Below are 18,596 nucleotides of genomic sequence, written 5' to 3' on the forward strand. Positions count from 1 at the left end.
AAATACAAATGTGGCACAAATACTTCAAAGGTGGTCAAGAATCTGTTGAAAGTGATCCACATTCTGGGGTGCACCAAGCAAGACTCCTGAGAATATTGAATATGTATGGGCTGCAATCAACAAAGATTGGCAACTGACAGTGCAAGAACTAGAAGCTGATCTGGGGATTCCAAAAAACTACTGTGTCCAAGATTTTGAAGCAGGATCTTGGCATGAAGTGTGTCATGGAAAATTGATTCCATGGCTTCTGCTACCAGAACAGAAGTAATATCATGCTGCAGTTGCTAATGACTTGATTCAAACTGCTACCAATGAAACAGATTGCCTCAAAAAAATCATAACAGGAGCTGAATCTTGGGTCTATGGCTATGATCTGGAAACGAAGAGCCAGCTGTCCCAATGGAAGTTGCCTGGTTCTCCACACCCAAAGAAGATGCAGCAAAGTCACAGCAAGATCAAGACCATGTTAACTGTATTTTTTGGTTGGGAAGGTGTTGTCCATCACAAGTATGCCCCTCCAGGCCAAACAATGAATGAGCTCTATGTCAATGTTGTTCATCAGTTGAGAAATGCAATATAACACAAACAGCCTCAGCTATGGACAACTGGCGATTGACAGCTTCATCATGACAATGTGGCCTCTGACACATCATGTCTTGTTCAGAGCTTTTTGGAGAAACATCAAATCACCCAGGTGACTCAGCCCCCTACAGCCCAGATTTGGTGCCCTGTGACTTCTGGCTTTTCCAAGAACTAAAATCACCTTTGAAAGGAAGGAGATTTCATATTATTGATGAGATTCAAGGAAATACTACAGGGCAGCTCATGATGATTCCAACAAAGGATTTTGCAGGTTTTTGAACAGTGGAAGAGATGCTAGGAGAACTGTATGAGGTCCCAAGGACCTACTTTGAAGGGGACTGAGGTGGCATTGCCCTTTGTACAATGTTTCTTATATCTGGTATCTTCTTCAATAAATGTCTCTATTTCCTAGTACTGACTGGATACTTCCTGGACAGATATCGTACATACTCTTTTGTGTATATGCCTAGATAAATATGCCTGTGAATGTATCTATGTGTACTCTATCAGCAGATAAAAATATTTCTGTTTTTCTTGTTCTGTAGTAGTAGAGGATTTCTTGCTTTCTGACAATATTTTACATTTATTTGATGCCTGACCAGAAGTATGGGTGAGGCCTCTGTTCATGAGTTACCAGAAAGAAAAACTGGTCTTCAGCAGAATCTTGCTCACACAGCATCCAGAACAATGTAGTGATCTCAATGTTTATTATAAATTATATTAGATTTTAGAATGATGATGATAATGACACAGTCAAGTTATTCCTCTTATTTTGTACTATAGTGTCTATGAATAAAAAATCAAACCCTAAATATGCATTTACAAATGAAAAAATCTCATTAATTCTAAAAAGGATTGATTAAATCTATTAATATGCAGCAGATATATATTCTAATTCCTCACTAAACCAGTAAATAAAAATGCCCATGTTATTAAAGATGGAAGGTAGTAAACTGTGTGCATGATTACTCTGTGGTCATCTGCCCAAATAGCGCTAAAATGGAATGTAACAAATGAGATTAGCATCCTCATCTGAGTGCTAAATATCTCATTGCAATTCACAGCAGCCAAGAAACTTCAAGGTCTGCTACTTCTGGGAACTGAGAGGGGGAAGACTAAATGCAAAACATTTACATTTTTAGTGCATCACTACTCCCATACAGGAACTATGTAAGTGCTGTCTCATTTTCTCTGTTAAAATCCTCGCTCTGGTCAGTCTATTCTGTTTTCAGCAATAAACAAGTAATTAATCAAACGCTAAGGGATAGTTAAAAGAATTCCCTTTATAAGGTATATCCGTAGTGTAATTTTAGATCTTCCCTATCCTGCCATTTTTCATAGGCCCTATGAACTCACATATGTGCAGGGACAGTCTAACTGCCATCATGAAGAAGCTGGAACCGATTTCTGAAAGGATTCCAAGACATTCTGGCCTCCCAGACCTCTTCTAGTTCTGTTTCTCTCCTTGAAATTCTGTTTTGTTCCCCTTTGTATTCTTTCTTCCTATCCTTTTGAATACAGCATGATAAAACATTCTCTAAATGTCACAGCCTCTTCTGGGCCACAGTATTCTGGAGCAAAAATTCTAAGGAAGGAAAGAATTGGAGCTGCTGTTGCTATTTTTGCTTGTATTTAAGTCAGTTTTACAATGAGGTATTATCCAAATAGCTTAAATACAAATCTATAAGCCATTAAAAGTAGTGAAAAACATGAGGATAAAGCTTGTTTCCAAAGAGACTGAAATAAAGCACAAACAAATAGAAAAGGGCAGAGTGGTAGCCAAACATTAAAAAAAAAATTGTATCTTGCCACTGAAATCTGGATTGACAATTTTTTAAACTAGCATATATGTGGCGGAGGTAGAGAGAAAGGGAGAGAATAGTTTATTTTGTCTGAACACTGAAATGTGATTTGGTTGATGAAAGTTACATACGGATCTGCAAAGGCTGTAAGAATAAATTAACCTATATGGCAGGAAGCAGGCAGATGGCTCTGATCACATGAGCCCGTACCCCACACCCTGCTCACACATTTATGTGCCAGTAGTTGTTTAGACTTCCTTTATTTATTTATCTAATTAACCTACCTAATTTGGAGAACAGGGCAAATAAAATTTTTTCACCAAATCTTTTACGTACAAAAAAAGCCCAAGCACATTTTATGTGTAATTACCCTGAGAGCTAAAAAATTAAAATAAACCATTGCTACTCTTTCTCTGTTAAAATGACCACCAAGTATATTATTGTATGCTTGTGTAATAATCAGTTCCCCTTTATTCACAGGAGATATGTTCCAAGACCCCCAGTTGATGCCTGAAACCACAGATAGCACCAAAACCTATATACACTTTTTTTCCTTGTATATATCTACCTATCACAAAGTTTACTTTTAAATTGGGCACGGTAAATAATTAATAAAAATTATTAATAAAATAGAACAATTATAACAACTACTGTAATGAAAGTTATGTGAATGTGGTCTCTCACAAACTTTTTGTACTGTACTCACCTTTCTTCTGGGGATGGTGAGAGATCATAAAATGAGTAACCCTACATGAGTGAAGGTTATCTGAATACAAGCACTGCAGGGCAGCATAAGTGGTGGGGTGGGGGACTACTGTATACAATTAACATATATTTGATACTTTTTAAAGTTATATAAGAAATTAAATGCTAGGCCAATTCCCAGCCCACATCCCTCTTCATTATACTCCACAAACATATGCTTCAGTATCAGCGGGAACATGTTGCTACTCTGAAAATGAATCTAATGTTTAAATTACTTAGTTTACATAAAGCATGGCCCCTACATAACACCCAGATGCTTCTTTTGGTTCAACAACAACAACAACAAAAAATCAGTGATTAATTCTCTAACAGACTTACGCAAGAATTGGCATGAGGGTCATGGTGGCTCCCAGCATAGCTTAGGCTGGTCACTCTGTCTCACCTGAGACTCAGTGGACCCAGCTAACAAGACTCCTGCACAAACCCTTTTCCTAAACTTGCCCATGTGAGCCCTTGTTCCCAAGGAGCCACTGAAGACAAGTTCTGGCAATACTGAAGAACCACTGGGAAAGAGCTGGTGCCACACAGCCAAATGGACTGTTGGGTGGGCTGCAGCCACTCCCTGTTCCATGTGGTAGTGTACGTGGGAACAGCTGTTGAGAAAGCACCTCTGATGCTGCCAATAAAGAGGTAACAGTGAGATAGTGGCTAAGAGAACTTTCTTCAAGAGGGATTGCTAGCTTTCTTCTGTAGCTCTTCAGTTTCACTCTTTTTTCTTCTGTTTACCAGGAAAAATATTCTGTGGATATGACATAATGAAATTTGTTCTAGTCCTCAGGTATTTCTGGAAAACCTGCTTAAAGGTCAGATAAAAAGATGCATGAAACTGCTTTTATAATACCAGCACAGTCAACTGAATAAACATCCTCTATATGAGGGTATTTCTCCAGGACAGCTGAAAGGCCATATGCATCTTACCATAAGACAAGCAATAGAAAAGCTGTTATAAATGTAAAGCATCATTTTGTGATACTATGGACATTCTGTAAGCATCTGTGCTGGGCAAGCTCTAATGGTAATGTACACGGCTGAAATGCAATTAAACTTGTCTACAAAACTCAAACTCAAGTACAACTTCAATTTGGTAATTTACAGTTCCACTTCCCTGCAAATCAGGTCTGCCTGATATTCATAACGACGGTCTTTTCCTTCATTTAAATCAGGGTTTCTCAACTGCAGCACAATGGACATTTGGGGCTGGATAATTTTGGATGCCTGGGCTGTCCTGTGCATGTATATTGTTTAGCAGCTTCCCTGGCATCTAACAAATAGAACATGCATCACCATCACCCCTAGTACTGACAGCCAAAATGTCTCCAGACCTTACCTTATGTCCCCTGGGGGCAAAGTCACCTCAGTTAAGAACCACTATATTAAGCCACTGTGCAACTTTGATCAATATTTGCCTTAACTTGTTCCATTTAAACATGTTTCCTGGTCTCAAAATGAGAAATAAGAAAAGAAAGACTGATTTCAATTTAAATAGTGTTAGCTTCAAGAAAAAAATTATAAAGGAGTTTTAAGAAAATGCTAGAACCAAACTACAGAGTGAATAAAATGCTTTCATTGAGTATCTTTGAAAGAAAGAATATGGATTGTAGGAGAAAGAAAAATGGCTTGGGACGTGGTCCAAGTCTGAGGGCTAGAGCAGAGCTTGGGTCTGTTGAATTCACCTCAGACCCTCCACATGACTCTTCAGTGGTGAGGGAATCCAGATGCATATAGTATAAGGCATAATAAATCCACCTGACCCTTACAGTTATATCAAATTTTAGTTATGTGTGTGTAGGTTATAGAACTCATTTAAGTAAACATACAACGAGTATCTATTAAGTGCCAATAATTTTAAGGCGTGCTAAGAATACCAACCTGAATATAAAATATTTCTGACCTTTAAAGACTTCACATTCTATTAGAGTAAGACCATAATTTAGACTTCAAATCTCTACTATTGGGTAATTTTTAAAATATGAAATATAGAGTTTGTTAAAAAGACATGAATATTTAATCAAACTTACAGACACTGGATTTAGTGATGCTATTCATCTGGGAGAGTGGTTTGGGCTCTGGCAGAAGGGCTAACCTTTGTTGATCACCTATTTGCTACGTTCCAAACAGCAATTCATGTTGTCATTCTGATATTGTGAACTGACATGATTACCTCTGTTCTGTTTTAAAGAACAAAACATCAAGACACAGGGAAGTGAAGTAGCTTACCTAAGATCACTAAAGATTTCAACTTTCATTTTTCTGAGGTCAAACTTAGGGTCTTTTTAAAAACAATTTTATTTGGAAGTAATTGCAAAGATACAGAAAATGACAAAAGTAAAAAAGTACATTGACTACCTATGTAGTTACAGAATAATCATGAGGATGTAAAGTATGGCATAGAGAATATAGTCAATAATAGTATCTTAACTATATATGGTGTCAGATGTGTATAAGATTTATTGGGATGATCACTTAGTACGGTATATTATGTCTAATCACTGGGTTGTACACCTAAAATTAATATAATATTGTTGTCATAACTAAAAAATAAAAAAGTATTTAAAGTGAAAAAAAGAACACCCATGTGCTGTTTAACTAGATTCATCAAGCGTTAACAGTTTTCCCCATTTGCTTTGCCATACTTTTCTCTCTCTCTTTATATAGTAGAAGAAATATTAATAATATATGATGTATTATGTAAGAATAATATATCATATATCATTTTTATATTTATACATTATATACTAATATATATCATAAATTAGTATATATAATGCATACAATATTCTTCCTGAACCATTTGAGAACAAGTTTCATACATAATGGCCGTTTACCCTAAATTCCTCAATATGTCATTCCTAAGAATAAGAACATTGTTTTACATAACCACAACACAGACATCTACTAAAGTACATTTTAATATTAATACAATGCTTTTGTATAATTTTACAGCCATATTCCAAACTTTTCAATTAACCCAATAATGTTCTTTATAGTAAAACTTCTCTCCAATACAGAATCCAGTTTAGAATCAGATATTGTATTTCATTGTCACGCCTATTCTCCTTTGAATTATAAAGATTCCACAACCTTCCTTTTTGTGTGTGACATTGACATTTTTGAGGAATATAGCATCCACCCCTCTTCTTAGAATAATTTTCATTTGGGGTTTGTCTGAAGTTTCTTCATGAGGAAACTGAGATTCTTCACTGGTCTGAGTGCTGGGCTAGCGAGGGTATCTCCCCCGGGGCATTCACGGCAGACACACAATGGCCTTCTGCCCTTTATTGATGATATTCATTTTGTATGAAATTGTCACTGTATCATTCCATTTCTACACTGTGTAGTTACTGTTTTTCCTCTTCCAATTACTAAACAGTCTCTGGAAAGACACCTCATATCAATAAAAATATTCTTCTCTTCAAAATTTCTCTCTAGATTTAACATACATTGATCCTTTCCTGAACCAACTCCAGCACTCCTCCACTTTTACCAGTCAGCCCTTAGCACTCTATGGTAAGTAAAGCCATCCTTTCTCTCTCATTTACTTGCCTATTCACTTTTAACTTAAAATTATGAGTGCTTAATTTTTAGAGATTACCCACAATTTATCACCATCATTCATTATTTTGGGGCACAAATTGTTCCATATTTGGCCAGAGGGGAATTTTTCAAGCTGGGATAATGTCTTTGTGACATGCTCCATCACTTTTCTGAGCAACATCAACTGTTTTTGGCATAAAAAGGAATTACAGACTAATCTTGTACCCATCTTGTTCCCATCTTGCCCCAACTTAGAAGTCCTGTTTCCTTTTAGTGGGAGATGGATGATAGAGAGAAGTTGGTACACTCATTACTGCTGGGGTATTGTTGGGTGAGTATACCCAAGCAGGGTATTGGTAGTATCTGCTTAGAAGGTTACACTGCCAGTTTTCTATTTTAGCCTGTAAATGCCGCCCTCAAGACTGTAAAGGAGGAAAGAGGAAGGACATCTCTAAAATCAGAGAAGGAAAACTCTGACTCCAAAAAACCTCCGCTGCTTTGCGGCATACCTCTTCAGGGGAAAGGCTAAGGGAGTAAACCCCGACAGAAAATCCGGAGCCGGAGTCCCTAAGGCGGTTTGACGTTGTAGTCAACACCGGCAACTCCTGCGGCGCACCTGAAGCCAAGCTGTATTGACTTTGTCTTTCCCTTGGACCCTTCAGCTGCGAAGAGAGGGGGGGTCTGCTGCATGGGCAACAGCAGACCCTCCATATCACCCTGCCCAGGCTCTGTAACTTCAGTTTCACTTGAGAGGACACTCCAGCGTCATCACAAGATGTCGACTCAACACGGGAGGAGACAGATACCGGTTATAAGCTCATTCGATTGGCTAAGGAAACGAGCGCCAGGGGTCTCCTCTGACGGTGGGAGAGGTCATCGCACCTCACTGGACAGCTACCGTCTCGCCATGGCTCGCCTGCCCCACTGGGTGCGTGGGGATCAGAGAGGCGCCTCTCGAAAAGTGGGCCACAAAACACCCGCACCAGTTAATTCCAAGAAAACAACAAGAAAGAAGCCTCCGGCTCTTCGCCTCGCTAGCTGGAACATCAGGACCATGTGCCCCGGACTTACTGCAGACCTTCCGTGGATCAAGGGTGCCAGGAAAACCGCTGTCATCGATAGGGAACTGGCACGACTAAACATCGACATTGCGGCTCTACAGGAGACCCGGTTGGCCGACAACGGAACTATCAGAGAAACCAACTACACCTACTACTGGCAAGGGAAGTCTCTGGACCAACCAAGACAGCACGGTGTTGGGTTCGCTGTGAAGAACACGCTTGTTAACTCCATAGAGCCACCCACAGGAGGCACAGAGAGATTACTTACCCTCCGATTGTCAACAACTTTCGGCCCAGTCAGCATTCTTAGTGCATATGCCCCAACCCTCTGCGCCACCACCGAAGAGAAAGAACAGTTCTACCATGCACTGGACGAAGCGTTATCCAAGATTCCCAGAAGTAACGCTCTCTATCTCCTTGGAGACTTCAACGCAAGAGTAGGAGCCAACCACATGGCCTGGCCCACCTGCCTTGGAAACTTTGGGAGAGGAAAGATCAATGAGAATGGTCAGCGACTGCTTGAGCTTTTGTGTCACCACGGCCTGTGCGTGACAAACACATTCTTCAAGTGCAAAGAGATCCACCAGGTGTCATGGAGGCACCCCCGCTCCCGCCACTGGCACCAGCTTGACCTTGTCATCACCAGAAGAACGGATATTGCCAGCACCCTCCTCACCCGCAGCTACCACAGTGCAGACTGCGACACGGACCATGCCCTCGTGGTAAGCAAGGTGCACATAATGCCGAAGAGGTTGCACCACTCCAAGATGAAGGGTCGCCCACGCATCAACACCAGTTGTGCCAGCAACCCAGTTAAGACCCAGCAATTCATCAACAAGATGGAAGATGCACTCGGCGAGGGAGTGGCGGCAGATGACATTATCGAATCCAATTGGCCACGTCTCCGCGACGCCATATACAACTCCGCCATTATTGCTTATGGGAAGAAAGAGCAGAAGAACGCTGACTGGTACGAGGCTCACTGGGAAGAAATGGAACCCGTGATCGAGGCTAAGAGGAAGGCCCTACTGGCTTACAAGGTCACGCCCACTCCCAGTACACTTCAAGCTCTACGGGCTGCCAGGAACAAAGTCCAGAAGACCGCCCGCCACTGTGCCAACACCTATTGGCTAAACCTGTGCAGAAGCATTCAGGAAGCCGCCGATATAGGCAACACACGAGGAATGTATGAGGGTATCAAGAAGGCAACAGGCCCAATCCCCTCCAAGATCGCCCCCCTTAAGTCCAAGACAGGTGAGGTCATCACTGACCAGGAACAGCAAATGCGGCGGTGGACCGAGTACTACCTCGAGCTGTACGCAACGAAGAACACCGTAACAGACACTGCTCTTAAAGCCATCCCAGACCTACCAGTCATGGAGGAGCTAGACACCCCACCTACAGCGGCAGAGCTCGGCAAAGCCATTGACCACCTTGCTTGCGGGAAAGCACCAGGAAGCGACGGAATCCCTCCAGAAATCCTAAAGAGCGGGAAACCAGTCCTGCTACAGCCGCTCCACCATCTACTCTGTCTCTGCTGGAAGGAGGGTTACATCCCCCAGGATATGAGAGACGCCAACATTATCACCATGCACAAGAACAAAGGAGACCGCAGCGACTGCAACAACTACCGGGGCATCTCTCTCCTCAGCGTCGTCGGCAAAGTATTTGCCCGGGTCGCTCTTGCCCGCCTGCAGACCCTTGCTTCCCGCGTCTACCCAGAGTCCCAGTGTGGCTTCAGAGCTGGCCGATCAACAGTGGACATGATCTTCTCCCTACGCCAGCTGCAGGAGAAGTGTCACGAGCAGCATAAACCACTCTACCTCGCCTTTATCGACCTCACGAAGGCGTTTGATCTGGTCAGTCGAAGCGGACTCTTCAGCTTGCTACGGAAGATTGGCTGTCCACCATATCTGCTTGCTGTGGTCATGTCCTTTCACGACAACATGCACAGCACGGTGTCCTACAACGGCGCAACCTCTGAGGCCTTCCCAGTCAGCAGCGGAGTAAAGCAGGGCTGCGTCCTCGCGCCTACGCTGTTCGGAATCTTCTTCTCCATGCTCCTCCAATACGCCTTTAAGGACTGCAGCGAGGGTGTCTTCATTCACACCAGATCCGATGGCAAGCTCTACAACCTGGCCCGTCTACGAGCCAAGACCAAAGTCAAAGAGGTGCTCATCCGTGAGATGCTCTTCGCCGACGACGCAGCTTTGACATCACACTCCGAAGAGGGACTCCAGCAGCTAGTCACTTGCCTTTCCCACGCATGCAAGGAGTTCGGACTAGCCATCAGCCTGACGAAGACGAATATTATGGCTCAAGGCACGGGGACTCCCCCATGCATCACCATCGACGGATACACCCTGGAGGTTGTCAACGACTTCACTTACCTCGGGTCCACCATCTCGAGCTCTCTGTCAGTCGACTTGGAGGTCAACCGGAGAATCGCCAGGGCAGCCACAGTTATGGCCAGACTGAACCGGCGAGCGTGGAACAATTCCAGCCTCACTGAGAAAACCAGACTGCGCATCTACCAAGCCTGCGTACTCAGCACTCTCCTCTATGGCAGCGAGACGTGGACCACCTACGCAAGGCACGAAAGGAAACTCAACAGCTTCCACATGAGGTGCCTGCGACGCGTCCTGCATGTCGCCTGGCAGGATAAGGTCCCCAACACCGAGGTGCTGAAGCGAGCCAATATGAGCAGTTTGCATGCAGTTCTTAGCGAGAGACGCCTCAGGTGGCTCGGCCATGTCAAAAGAATGGATGCAGGCCGTATCCCCAAAGACCTCCTCTATAGCGAGCTAGCAGAAGGCAAGAGGATGACAGGGCGCCCAAAACTGCGGTTCAAAGACATCTGCAAAAAGGACATGACACAATGCTCCATCAATCTCAACACATGGGAAGTTCAAGCAGACGACCGCCTAGCCTGGAGGCTCGCGGTCAGGCAAGGTACGTCACGCGCGGAGGCTGCGCGCAACGAGGAGGCGGTCCAGAAAAGATCGAGGCGGAAGCAGCGTCAACAGCAGCAACAACGGCCATCTGCCTTCACCTGTACCAAGTGTGGCAGGGATTGTCACTCCCGAATCGGACTGCACAGCCATTCTCGGCGGTGCAGATAGACTCTCAAGAAGCTACGCCATCATCTCTCGAGACGGACGGCTGCCGACGACGATTGTTGCTCTAACCTACTTGTTATCTAAAGCTATGTATACACATATTTTAGAAATCGTGAGTCCACACCAATACCTTCAATTCCATTCCACCAGCCGCAAGATTCTTTGTTGCCTTTCCAAGTCCTTACTTAAATGCTCCTTTTTCTATAGTGAGAACTCTGACTCCCAACAATAGCAACATATATACTTATATGCTTAATCCTATAACATCTTAAATAGCTCCAGAGTTGCTTTGTTCATATCATTAAAAAAGAGAAATTCAGGATTTGTTTGCAGTTTTTCTCATCAGTATACCACTAAAGATGAAATATAGTCATAAACGGCTGGAATTAGATTTTTTGCCTTACCTTTCAATGTGGTTAAGATTCGTTCGTGCTTGTTTCAGGGTTTTGTTTTGTTTTTTTTTTCATTTTTATTTTTCTCCAAAAACAGAAAAAAAATTTTATCTAGAGTAAAACTACTTTATTATAAATAACTCTTTACAATGTAAACAAATACAGCTTTATTTTTAAATGATTTATTTTTCTGTTTTAACATAGCAAAATAAAATAACCTCATATTATACTTTTATTTTAGGAGTGAGAAGTGACTTCCATTCTTGCCATTGAATGTTTCAACTGCATGGATAAAAATGATACATAATTTACTAAATATTCAATTAAATAGTGTCTTCTGAGGCCCCTTCTCTGTGAATGAAAGAATTTTACAGGAAGTGCACTCTTCAACCAGCACACATAGGGGTCTGACCCAGGGATGTCTGCTGACGGGCTTCGGGTCCCATTCGCCCCACAGGCTCTCCAAATTCAGAAACTATTAATAATGTAAAATTAATTAATTGGTAACATATTATAAACGTGGCTGTTGTGATTTCTGGATCTATCTAGGATATCACATAGTGTGGTATATTATAAAAGGTTGCATACTTGGCATTTGACAGTCTTGAGTTAAATTTATTTTTATCTATCTGCACATCTTTAGGAAATATCCACTTCCTAATTAGGAATTTTTTAAATTAAAGAAAAATTATGTGTATATTTCTCTTGTATTCTTATTAATGTGTATATGCTCCCATTAGATTTTTTTTTTTTTTTTGGTGTTATTTACTTCCTTTTCATCATCATCTTATAGTAATCTTAATTACTCTTGGCTAAATTTATAGGATACACACACACACACACACACACACACACACACAAAGGCACACAAAATCACATGCTTTTAGGCCAAACCTTGGTAAATATTTTCCCAAATATAAGTAGTTATCTCTACTTCTATTGAAGATGGCAGCATAGGTAAACAGAGGTCCCTTCCTCACACAATCACATCAAAATGACAACTAAACTACAGAACAACCGTCATTCAGAACCACCAGAAGTAGAGCTGAATGGAAGTCCTATAACTACAGAATTAAAGATGAAACCATATCAAGAGTAGAAGGAGGGGCGAAGATACAAAATGGGCACTCACATGTGGTGGATAAAAACAGGGATGGAAATCTCAAGATTGAAGGGTCTCAGCCCTATACCAGGACCCCCAGCCCAGGGTTCCAGTGCCAGGAAGAGGAGTCCCCATAATTTCTGGCTGTAAAAACCAGGGGGGATTGAGGATATTAAAGACAAACTGCAGAGTCCCTGACAGTACCTCTTAAAGGGCCCAAGCACAGACTTACTCGGACTCACTCCCTCTGAGGTCTAGCACAAGAGGAGCAGGTTAAAAAGCACCAGAGGCATATGGAAAGGTACTGAATTGTCTGGCATCAGGGCAAGAGCCTGGGTGCAGCTTTCTCCCGGACAGAAGTGCTGGCAGCGGCCACTGTTCCTTTCTGAGCCCTCCCCCCCAGAACCACAGAGCCAGTACGCAGGCATCATATCTGAGACTCCATCAACATGGCTTCCATTGTTTGCCCAATCCTGGTGAGTCCCTGAGACTCTGCCTCACTCAACTTTTGGGTACAACCAAGCTGCTTCCAGTGGCTTTTCCACACAAATGGCTTGTCTTGACCCATTCTACATATTTCTCTAACTTCTCTCAAACAAGCAGCATCTGGCCTCAACATACACTGTGACTACTACTAAGTCTCCCCAGGTCACTTAGTAATACTAGCCACAGCTGGCCATGGATCACAGCTTAGACTTGCTTGAGTACCTCCAATCTCAGCACAAATAGCAGCCAACTTCAAGTTGCTTTGTAGCTTATATCAGGTGGCCCCAAAGAGAACACAGTCAGTGACTGATCTTCATCTGCACCTCTCAGGAGGCCCCAGAGCCTGCACACCCAGTGGACAACTACAGACCATGTTAGAACACTGCCACCCAACCACCTCCATAAGTGACACACTCAAAGGGTAGACCAATAGGCATTGGAGCCCTCTTGAAGTAAGTTCTGCCCTGTGGAGAGGGCCCCTGCACAGCTGATCTTCCATAGTGGCTGGACATTGGTGGTTAGTGGTCACAGCCAGTCCTTGCAGCTGACTGGCCTGAGTAAATCCCTCCCATTGACCTGCCAAGAGCAATCAAGGCTCAACTACAAGAGGTGGGTGTACACAGCTCACATGGTTGGCATATCTCAACTACTCGGTTTGGGTGATAGGGAAGGATGTGCCACTGGACCCTATAGGACACTTATTATATTAGGCCATTCTTCCAAGCCAGGGAGTCATAGCAGCTCTACATAATACATAGAAACAAATACAGGGAGGCTGCCAGAATGAGGAGATAAAGAAACATGGCCCATATGAAAGAATAGAACAAAACTCCAAGAAAAAAATAAACAAAATGAAGACAAGCAGTCTGCTAGATGCAGAGTTCAAAACACTGATTATAAGGATGCTCAGTGAACTTAGTGAGAATTTCAACAGCATAAAAAAGGGCATGGAAACTATTTAAAAGAACCAGTCAGAAATGAAGAATACACTAACCAAAGTGAAGAACAATTTATAGGGAATCAACAGTAGAGTGGATGAAGCCAAGAATCAAATAAGGATATAAGGAAGCAAAAATCACCCAATCAGAGCAACAAGAAGAAAAAAGAGTTTAAAAAAAATGAGGATAGCGTAAGGAGCCTCTGGGACAACTCAGCATACCAACATTCACATGATGGGGCTGCTGGCAGGAGAAAAGAAAGATCAAGAAATTGAAAACCTATTTGAAAAATGAAGGACAGAAAACTTCCCTAAGTTGGTGAAGGAAACAGACATACAAGTCCAGAAAGCAGAGAGTCCCAAACAAGATGGACACAAAGAGAGCCACACCAGACACATCATAATTAAAGTGCCAAAGGTTAAAGACAAAAAGAGAATCTTAACCCTTTGGGTGACATGCATAATTTGAAATTTGGATCAACATGAGAAAAAATTATATCAGTGTATAACCTGAGATACAAAAATAGAGAACACAACATAAAATACTAATTATTTCAGTGTTATTTACATTTATAGCCATTAAAAAAAAAAGTCACTGGGACTCTGGCACTTTTGGGAAAATTTGTCAGCATCACTCACAGCAATGTTGGCACTCAACGGGCTAAAAGTAGCAAGAGAAAAGAAGTTAGTTGCCTATGAGAGAGCTCCCATAAAACTGTCAGCTCATTTCTCAGGCAAGAAGGGGCTGGCAAAACCTATTCAGAATGATGAAAAGCAAGTACCTAATACCAAGATTACTCTACCCAGCAAAGTTTTATTTAGAATCGAAGGAAAGATAAAGACCTTCCCAGACAAGAAAAATATAAAGAAAGCCATCATCACCAAACCAGCATTATACAAAGAGTTAAAGGGTCTTCTTTAAGAAGAAAAAGAAGATCAAATAATGGACAATAAAACAGCAATAAATACATATCTAACTAATTCAATTTCAAAAAACAAAATGAATGAACAAGCAGAATAGAAAGAGAATCATGGATAGATACAGATAATGTTTTGATAGTTGCCAGAGGGGTCAAAGGGATGGGCAAAAAAAGGTGAAGGGATAAAGAGTACAAACTGGTATTACAGAATAGTCATGGGGATGTAAAGTACAGCCTAGGGAATAGAGTAGCTAAAGAACACATATGCATGACCCATTATATGGACGTTGGTGTGGGAATTTCCTGAAGGAGTGATGGTGTTTAGGTGCAGGGTAGCAAAAGGGTAAAGATTGGGACAACTGTAATAGCATATAGAGTAAATTATAATTTAAATTTAAAAAGTAATAAGTAGTTAACTTGGCTCTATCTGGTTTATATATTATAGACAGATCTTACATTATCACTATAATATTTAATATCTAGTAATCACATAATTAAGACTAAAGAACGCTCATCTACTTTCCTCCACGGTCCTTCCAAATCCCATGATGGTTAAATGTGGGGGCATCATTTTCAGTTGCAAGTTCTATCAAAAATGATGTGGTTTATTCCCCAGAGGCTGTCTAAGGTTAATACAACACATCTCAAAATGATGTTATTTTCTTTTCAGGTATTCACCTGATAAACCCTGAGTAACACTCCTTCAGTCTGCTGATACTGGGGCAGGCTGACTGGCAACACAATATCAACTCTTGCCCATCACGCACAGAGTAGAATCCCAAGGTGAAGCCTCACATACAAAGCAAAAGCATCTGGACACCATAGCGTGCAGCTGAGCACCACACATCCACAGCAGATGACTGCTAACTAACTTGGAGCTTAAATAACACACTCAGATGCAGTAGGCCCCGTGGCCACATTCTGAGATGTTGTTTTCCTCATAAGAGACAGAGAAAGTTTGGAGTCTCCATTTCTTCTACCCCAGTGCTCATCTTCAAGAAACTTCCTAAACTCTGTGTTAAATTAGATTTGTTGCTTGTCAATAAAACTTTTTGTTTTTCCATTCAGGGTTCAATCTTTGGTCTCCATAGCTTTTTGTTATTGTTAACACACCTACATACTAAAGGCTGCTCATTGTGAATACTATGGTTCTCCTAGCCTGACAGCTTTTCTTGGCCATGGGAACATGTTCATCTTCCACACAGGGCAAACCTGAAATGACAGAGTATTAATACTTAACAAAATTTCCCCATGACCAACAATGGACAAGGTATTAGTAATCTATACCTGAAGTCCTATCCCTTGGGTAATTCTATTGCTCATGTTACATCAAGAGAATTGAGTTCCAGTTGCCCCGTGTGGTCTTTGTCGCCCTCATGAACCCTCTATTCATTTTTCCCTCTTCCATGCCTCATGTCTTACTCTTTTACTGTTGCTTTCTCAGACTTGGTTTCACTTGGCTTCAAAACCTTATCTCAGGATCTGAGTCTAGGGGGAACTAAACCAAGACAATTGTCTTTTCATAGGCTTTTCTAAAGACTGTGATAAAAAGAAGTTCAAACCTCACTAGCATGTCTGGTTTTAGCTTCAAATCTCTTTGACAACAGATGAAAAAAAGTTAAAAGTATATTCTAAGAATAATTAATAATCTTCATGCATTGGAATGTCTAATTCCAAATGTAAGAAAGGAAAACCATTCTGTAACTTCAAAAGAACCCAATTTACTTTATGAAACTGATAACATATTTTCCATTATCTGCACTTGGGAAGACTTTCAGAAAAAATAAGTAGGTATTTTCTCTACAGATACATGAATAAAACAATGTTGTTGGTGTTGGAGAAAGAGCTCTATCCCAAAGGTAAAGCCCAGTCTCCACTTCCAGAGGCAGGAAATTGCTGTAACTTTTAACTAATGGTCCTGCAGCATCATAGTTTCCTCTGAACATTGCTGCTCTCAGTTGTGTTTACAGACAGGGATTCGAACTTAGCTATCTTTATTCATCTAGCGTCTTTCAGAGTCTGGTATGTTTAAGAAATATCTGTTTATCTCAAATTCAATTGAAATGACTGCTCTTGAAAGTCTGCAGTTAAAATTTGCTACACTAGCCAGGTGCAACTTTGAGGTCCTTAGATAAAATAACAGCTGAATTTTGTTCAATTAATTTTGAAGCCAGGTTAATAATTAATGAGTGAATAGATTTTCAATCAGACTGATTTAAAATCAAATATAAAGATTAGTAATCAAATTGAACAGAGCAGTGGTTTGTGATACAATATAAATAAGAATTGTATATAGTTTCAAATATCAGATTCAGGAGGTGTACAAAGATGGTTTTACCATTAGATCTTATTTTAGTTGAATTAGCTAGTAGAATTAAATAAGTGTTTTTAATAAATGGCAATGCTCTAATGAGTTTTGTATAAATAATGCACATTTGCAAATAATTATTAAATATATTATTGCTTTATTTATAAAACTAAAAGTAACTTGTTATTAATTCATAATATGGTATGTATATCACAAGTCAGTCTATTTTGGAGAAAGATATCTTGTGATATGGTAGGTGTCTGGATATATTATAAATATTAATGATAAGGAGGTTTCTGGTTTATAGGGTACTAGTATGTGACCCAACCGCGTTATACAAAACCATAAATGTATTTTACCCAATTATATCAGTTTTGTCTTAGCTACTCTGTAAGAAACACATACTCTTTTTATTTATACCCAAAATTTCACAATATTTATATATTTTAATGTCATTGCTTTCTCAGGTTTATTCATTTTATCAAGTAGAAAAATGTTTGGTTGTATGGCTACACAGTTTGTTGGTCTGTTACTATGGTTATAATCTGGACTATTTTATTTCATTTGCCATTTAAAATGGCATTAATATTCATAAATGCTTTTAAGAATATATGAAAATTATAGATATCATGTTCCTATGAAAGCCCAAAGCTACCTAGGTATGAGTCTATTTCAGCCCTTTAAAAAGACTCACCATCTCAAACATTATCAACAGTGTATTTAAAGAACATACACCTTTAAGAAAATAAGTATAAAGTAGAGGATATTATTCCTTGAAAATATGTCAGGCTCAAATGAGAATGAATTCATAAGAAATGTGTCAACACTATAAGACTGTTAAATTGAAACATTTTAATTGGAATTCTGTTAGGAATAAAATAGACTTCCTAATGGAAAAGAAAAATATCATTAATCAGTGGTAAACTCCAGGAAAGATAAGAAATATTGATATTGAAATGAAAATATTTATATATGCAAGATTAACTCTTTGATAGGAAGTAAGAAAGGAGTATAAAACACCATGGACACATTTGGAGCTGTGCTGTTGAAAAAGACATTAAAAGACAAGTGTCCCTCCCTTTTCCTTGGCTTCCCCAACACTGTGCACTTAGGTCTTATGTAATTGTCATCCTCATTAATATTTGCTCTGGAAAGGAGCCCTGGCACTAGCCCGGGAGCCCCAGGGTGGGGGAGGCGCATGCAGCTCTGCAACAGTCATTTCTGTGTCCTTGTCCTTGGAACACAGGTTGTCTTCAGGCTTTCTTGATGGCTGAGAGCAGGGCTGCAATTCTGTTTCCCAAGACTTCTAAAATTCATGCTCTCATAATGCTCAGTGTGCACACTCATCTTAGAATATCACAAAACAGATGCACACTGTTATCTTATTAACATCAGAAAAACCCCACTGCAATTAATTTTGAAAAGAAAACGATAATTCTATATTTACAAACCATAATGTACTAAAACTCACTGAAAACAGTGTCTTAAAGTCTGTTTTTCTTTTCTTTTGATTTCAGTCTAACATGCAGAACTACTTCCTGCTATGCTGTTTTATTTTCATTCCTTTGAGATCTATTCAGTGGCACAA

This window comes from Furipterus horrens, unplaced genomic scaffold (assembly GCF_987537825.1).
Source record: "Furipterus horrens unplaced genomic scaffold, mFurHor1.1.pri manual_scaffold_6, whole genome shotgun sequence".
NCBI lineage: Eukaryota > Metazoa > Chordata > Mammalia > Chiroptera > Furipteridae > Furipterus > Furipterus horrens.